At 31.0% G+C, this 7231-nt stretch overlaps 1 pseudogene; it reads left to right on the forward strand.

The window, feature by feature from the left end:
* Positions 1 to 3150: 3150 nt before the first annotated feature.
* Positions 3151 to 7231, forward strand: LOC148205021 (uncharacterized; annotated as a pseudogene).

Raw genomic sequence — 7231 nt, forward strand, 5'->3', positions numbered from 1 at the left:
TTGAACATATGTTTCACAGGCAACTGAGAAAAGATATTTTACCAAACAAGTTTAACAAATATCTCTTCAGTGCCATACATTTTCTTGAATGAATGTTCAATCAGTATATATGGTAGAATCATAAAATGAAATATTGAACCTGTAGTGTTGATGTTGTGATCTTCACAAGTATCTGGGTTCCAGCTTGAAACCCTTCTGTGTATGACGTTTTCTTAAATATAATCTGCAGTATCTAAAGATCAGAGCAGAGTTTTCCATGAAAGGCTTATTATTAAGAGAGTATACATGGATCATCTAACTTACTATTCGAATCGGTTGGAAGAAAACTTGCTACCGTGGCCTCACCAATATGCCTTTTAAGTTGTGATACATGAAAGACATCATGAATTTTAGACACCTGTGGAAGTTGTAGCTTCTAAGCTACCGCTCCAATCGTATCGGTGATAAGAAACAGCCCAAAGTAGTTAGGTGCTAACTTGGCATTAGCCCGAAATGCTACTGAAATCTGTTTGTAGGGTTGGAGCTTGACATACACAAGAGCACCAACCTCATATCTATCACTTCAGTTTTTATCTGCCAATTTCTTCACTCGTTCTTGGGCCCTCTTCATGTGAAATTTGACTAACTTTAAAGCCTCTTATCGTTTCTGCATATTGTCTTGCATTTTCAAAATAAAGCCGCAACTTCCTCAGAACTCTAAAAATTATTTTATAGTACTCTAATTTAAGATTTGTGAGTCCAGAATCTAATACAAAAGGAATCAACTCAACTGGTAATATGTAAAAAAAGTTATAAGTAAAGGTCAGAACTGAGAGAATGCAGTTTTTAAGTAGCGAAATTAAACTTTTTACCTTCTTTTAATTTCAAATTCTTAATTTTCCGGAAATTGCAAATGCAAGCTAAAATAAAAGATTAAGAACAAAAGAAATACTTAAGAGAGCATTTAGTCTATAAAAGTAGGGAGACAAATGAAGAGTTATGACATTCCACAACTTCTGCACTCTGGGTAAAATAAAAGAAAACTAAGTAGAGACTAAAAGAAGGCAAACAAAAACAGGGTTTTTTTTTCAAAAGCTTTTCACAAAACTACACAAGATACCCTATCACTGCATAGCTGCAAAAACTTAGAGCAAGAGAGAATCACTAATCAAAGTTTCAAAACTCTGAACTAGTCAAAAGCAATTCAAACAACTCAAGTGCAGCAAAAATCATTCAAATCAGATTTTCATGTATTTCATGTTTAATTTTACACTAAGACTTCATGAAAATTAGCACTACCATAAGCTTGAAGAGCCTCTACTTTGTCAAAAATACAACTCAAGATCAAAATGACTTAATCATGGCTAGTAATGTGATGAAGGTGAAGGTAGGATAAAGAGAAAGGTTCAGAGCTAAAAACCAAAGAAAAGTGAGGAAACAATGGAGAAAATATTGAACAATTAGTGTAGGATCCATGTTTCACCTTTATCCAATTCATACCATCACTTTCTCTTTTCGTTTACATTTTCCTTCTAATTCCTTTTCTAACATTCTCTTTTCAGCTTAGACCACTTTCTTTTCAAGTTTTTTTTCCAGCTTTAAACTACAATCCAAATTCATTCAATGTATCTCAAATGCTTTTACTGGTTCAGAATATATCCCCCACACTTGAATTTCACAAAAAGCTTTCCGAAACACTTTGAAAGGCCCTCACAACTCAAAGGTCAGGTGACCACAGGTTTTTCTGGTTAAGGGCTTGTATGGAGATAAAAAATCATCAAAGAATAGGTCAATAAGGCTCAAAGTTAGGTGTAAAGGAAAATCCGTTCAAGGTAGACTTATTTGGCCTAGTAGCTTAAAATAAAGATGGCCAAGATCATTTCAAGAGTGCATCTAAAAACAAGTTATGTCAAATAGAGTCAATGTAAGTTCTGGAATGTTAGCAACATGAGTGAATTCACAAAAGAAAGGAAAACTTAGGCTGAAATCTCACATATGGTCTATGATGGCCAAAACTGATATTCAAAATTAAATTTCATGAAAAACTTATGCACTTTTATTGATTGGACATGTTAAAACGGCTTAGAATCTCCGAAATCCAATTAGCAAATAAAAAGAACTCGAGAAAACAGCTTAGAAACCGTGTGGGGCTAATGACCAACGTGACAATGTTGTCTCTGCCTTTGTAAAATGCGTCATCTTGCAACATCATCTGCATTTCGCTCAGACTTCCACAAATTACGTATGAGTACTCAACTTAAAGATCTTGAAGTCTAGAATCCAACACAAAAGGAACTAGATCAATTGGACACCTGTGTAAAATGTTATTAGCCAAACTGTGAGCATATGTCTGTGAGTTACGATGTCCTGCATTTGCATATTGTTTTCCATTTTCAAAATAAAGCTACAACTTCCTTAGAACTCAAACAATTATTTTCTAGTACTGAAGCTCTATGAGTCTAGAATCTAATTAAAAAAGAATCAACTCTTGGAGATCTATAGAAAAAATTATAAACAAAGTAGTAAGCAAAAGTCAAAACTGATAAAATGTAATTTTTAATTAGAGAAATTAATCTTTTTACATTCTTTTTATTTCAAATTCTTAACTTTCCAGAAATTGTAAAACCAAGCTCAAATAAAAGATTAAGAACGAAAGAAATACTCAAGAGATGCATTTAGTCTATTAAAGTAGGAGTTATCACCAACCACTCAATACCTAGCACCACATCACAATATCCCGAGGGTATAAGAAGCATATCCGAGGAAAAATCAGTATTGTGAAGCGTCGAAGAGAACTGTTTAAAGTTGAAGTAATGGTTACCCTAGCTCCATCCGCTACTTCCACACTTAAGGTGGGAATATTTGTGATAGGACAACCCAATTTCTTAGCCACCTCCTCATCTAGAAAATTATGGATATCAATGAGTATATGCAAGGGTTTGTTCTTATAGTACCCCATCACTATCGTGGTTTTATAGCTAGTTATACCCGTTAAAGCATTGACTGATATTTGAGGATCCAAGGAATTACTATCCTCTTCTTGAGTGTCCTCAATTTGATCCACCGTTTACACCTTCGTATCATTCATGTGTCCTCAATTACTATCCTCTTCTTGTGTTTAGTTGAATATGGGAATCGGGAGGTTTGTGTATAGGATTAGGTGTAGGTAAAATGGCTTTTGTAGGAGTTTGTAGTTTTGGGAGTGTAGGAAAGGTTTTGGTAGGGATGTTTGAAGCAGAAGCTGATTCATATAGTTTAGCCCTCCTAAGGTTGAAGCATTCTAACAATCATTTGAATGTCCTTTTTCAACCCTCCTAAAAAACAGCTTAACAAGTGGGCCTCAGTTTTCCTCTATCAGTAAGGCATTGAAATGATCATGGTATTTTAACCTTGTACCCTGATACCGTAATTGCATAAGTTCTGAAATTGGATCATCACATATTTCCCCAAAACGATCTATTAAATTTTTTGTAAATTCAGTCGGAGTAGGAAGGTTACCTCCTGGAAGATTTTGCACAAATGCGGTATTCCATTGTAGTGTCTTCATTCAAAGTGAATGATAACCAATTTTACACACACATCCTCAAGCGCGACATCAATTGTGAAATATGTTTCACATCGATATATCCATTGTTGAATTGCATTACCACCAAAGCGCAGAAAATCAATTTGCGCCAACCGTGTTCCACAAGAATAATTGGAACTCGCAGGACGATTGCCTCTCTGTAATGTCTACGATGTTCAATGATCAATCGAAGAATCAATAGCCTGTGGAATGGATGATGTAATTTCAATGAGGCGTGCTTCAAGTTTCGACGTGATCCTATTCTCCAAACGTTCTTCTTGCTCATGCATGGCTGCTTGAGTACGAGTTGGAAGGTTCAAGCTGATACCACACTGATGTATAGAACTAGGAATAGAACTATTCGAAGAACTCCAAAACTATAGGGATTCCAATTAATAGAATCTGTAGATTGGATGATAACTCTTCATTTATTTTTACTTTTAGACTAAATATATTGAGTATTGATTTTCTTCGTAATCTTTTATTTTAGCTTGGTTTTGCAATGAATTCAATTGAAATGTGTTTCATGAATTGAAATTTAGGTTGAACCCTTTACTACATTTGCATAAAACTATTTTTTCATTAAACTAAATGTGACTATAAGGATTTTATCAAATTGGCGTATTTTTTCATTAAACTAGATGTGACTATAAGGATTTTATCAAAATTGTGTCGAGAACATACATCATTGAGTCCATTGATTGATTTTCTTTCTTTTGTTTGTATATAATGTCTTTCGTTTTCAATAATCAATTTTGATTTGGAAGTTATTTTGAGTTTCATCATGCTGAATAACATAATTTTGACATGGATTATGATCATAATGAGATGCAATTTCAATATTATGAACAATCTTTCCAACCATATTTTGAGCAATCTTGTGAGTCATAATTTTTCTAGTACTGCCACAATTTTATGAGCCTTATTATAACCACTCTGATGAACCATATTTTGAACATCTGTCACAATCATATTTTGAATAATTATCTCAGCCACTAGAACAATTTTTAAGCATTATGATATTATTCTTGAGTCACATTTGCAGTCACAAGTGTAGGACAATGTAGACCTCTTAATTGAAGACATCATAAGACAAATGGCTGTGGCTCACATGGTTGCACGATTTAAACAAAATGTATTAGCCATTGTTCATGATTTTAAAACCAAAATTGGACGGCTAGCTATTGAGATATAAAAGTTGAAACAACAACAAAATATGCAATATGTGATTGAAGAAGAGGAGAAAGAATTCAAATTAAAGCCACTTCCAAATTTAGAAAATCTAAAAACAATATAGATTTGGATTTTAATTTATGATTTTTGAAAATTTTTACTGCATGTGATTGTCATTCTAGTTTTGTGCTCTATTTTTTATAAAATTAATCTTCCTGCACCACCTCAAACCCAATTTACTCTTGTTATAAAATGGATGTTAACATCTGTTTCACTTTCAACGGATGTTGACATCAGTGAACACATATTGACATCTTTTTATATATTTGAACTTTTTTTATATATTTTAGTTTATTGTTTTTATTTTAGATTTTATTTAAATGATATTTTTTATTTACATAATATATTATTAAAAACAAAAAAATAAATACTTTATAAATTAATTTAAAATATAAAAAAATTTAAATAATATTTAAATATTAATTTAAAATACAATAAATTAATAAATTAAAAAATATATATTAACGGATGTGGCCACATCCATTGACAGATGTGGCACATCCGTTTAAGTAATTATATAAAAAATATTTAAATAATTAATTAAATAATATTACATAAATTAAATTAGTAATATTTATTTTATTAAATAAAATAAAATTAATTTATATATAATTACGTAATAAATTTAAAAAAAAATTAAATAATATTTATATATTAATTTAAAATACAATAAAATAATAAACTAAAAACTAAAAAAAATAAAGAAAACCATAAATGTGGTCATATCCATTTAAGTAATTATATAAAAAAATATTTAAATAATTAATTAAATAATAATACATAAATTAAATTAATAATTATTATTTTATTAAATAAAATTAATTTATATATAATTATGTAATAAATTAATTAATTTTATTTAATTAAATAATTATTATTAATTTAATACAATTATAAAATTTTTTAATTAATTATAATCCACATATGTGGTCACATCCATTTAATTTTTTTTTTCTCTTTTTAATTTTTAGTTTATTTAAATATTATATTTTAATTAATTTATAAATTATTATAATATATTACGTAAATTAATTTCATTTTATTTACTTAAATAATTATTATTAATACATTAAATTATTTAACTAAAAACTAAAAAAAAACATAAAGCTTAAACGGATGTGGCATATCCGTTCAAGAAAATAAGTGGAGGTGTAGAATTTTTTAAAATATAAAAGTTAGTTTTTAAATTTTTAAAAAATGTGGTGGTACAAAGAGCAATCTGGGGTGGTGTAGGGAGTAACCCTCAAATTGATTTTGTATTTTAGACTTTTAAGATAAAAGTCCAAAATTATAAAAGGTCCAAATAGAATTCTAGAAAATCCTATCTAGAAAGATTCTATAATTATGTACAAAAATATCTAGAAATGCTTATCCATAAGATGTCTTTAGATAAATTTATAATTACAGGAATGTTTTAGAAATCTCTAGAGAATGAATAATGATCCTTAGATTAATATTGTGGTGGCAAGATCTTAACCCCTGGTTAAAGAGGTGTCACTAGTATAAATAGGGGGTGATTGTATCATTTGTAATTAAGCCAAAAAAGATTAGAAGCATTCAATACAACAAGTCTTTCCTTCTCCCAAAATCTTCCAACCTTTCCCAATTTTTAAACACTTCCTTCTAGCCTCTAAAATTTCCTCCAAACAAAGTGGTATCAAGAGCCATAAGATCATCATACAAATTGCAAATACCAAAGTTCCCTTTCAAGTCTCGATGCTCACCATGAGAAAATACGACAATTGGAGCTTAAGGATGATAACTCTCCTTGGTGCACATGATGTGTGGGAGGTGGTCGAGAAGGGTCACACCGAGCCATAGAATGTAGACAGTCTTTCTCAAGCTCAAAAGGAGAGTTTGAGAGACTCAAGGAAGAGAGACAAGAAAGCTTTCTTTCTAATCTATCAAGGATTAGATGAAGATACTTATGAGAAGATTTCTGGAATCAAGTCAGCCAAGGAAGCGTGGGAAAAGCTTAAAATCTCTTACAAGGGAACATATCAAGTAAAAAAGGTACGTCTTCAAACTTTGAGAGGAGAGTTTGAAGCTTTGCATATGAAGGAAGGTGAACTAGTCTCCGATTACTTTTCAAGAGTTTTAACGGTTACTAATAAACTAAAAAGAAATGGTGAGAAGTTAAATGATGTAAGAATTATGGAGAAAATTCTTAGATCATCAGATCCAAAGTTCGAACATATTGTCACCATTACCGAAGAAACGAAAGATTTGGAGGCCATGTCAATAGAGTAACTTCTTGGTTCGTTACAAGCTTATGAAGAAAAGAAAAAGAAGAATGAAGAGATCGTGGAACAAGTCCTCAAGGCACATGTTGATTCAAGAAAAGAAGAAAACACATACAACCAATCAAGACAAAGTTATAGTCAAGAACAAGGAAGAGGGCATGCATATGGACGTGGACAAGGACGAAGGCCTAACAACAATAACCAAAGATGA

Source organism: Vigna umbellata, chromosome 1 (assembly GCF_029865625.1).
Source record: "Vigna umbellata cultivar VRB3 chromosome 1, Vumbellata_1.0, whole genome shotgun sequence".
NCBI classification, from domain to species: domain Eukaryota; kingdom Viridiplantae; phylum Streptophyta; class Magnoliopsida; order Fabales; family Fabaceae; genus Vigna; species Vigna umbellata.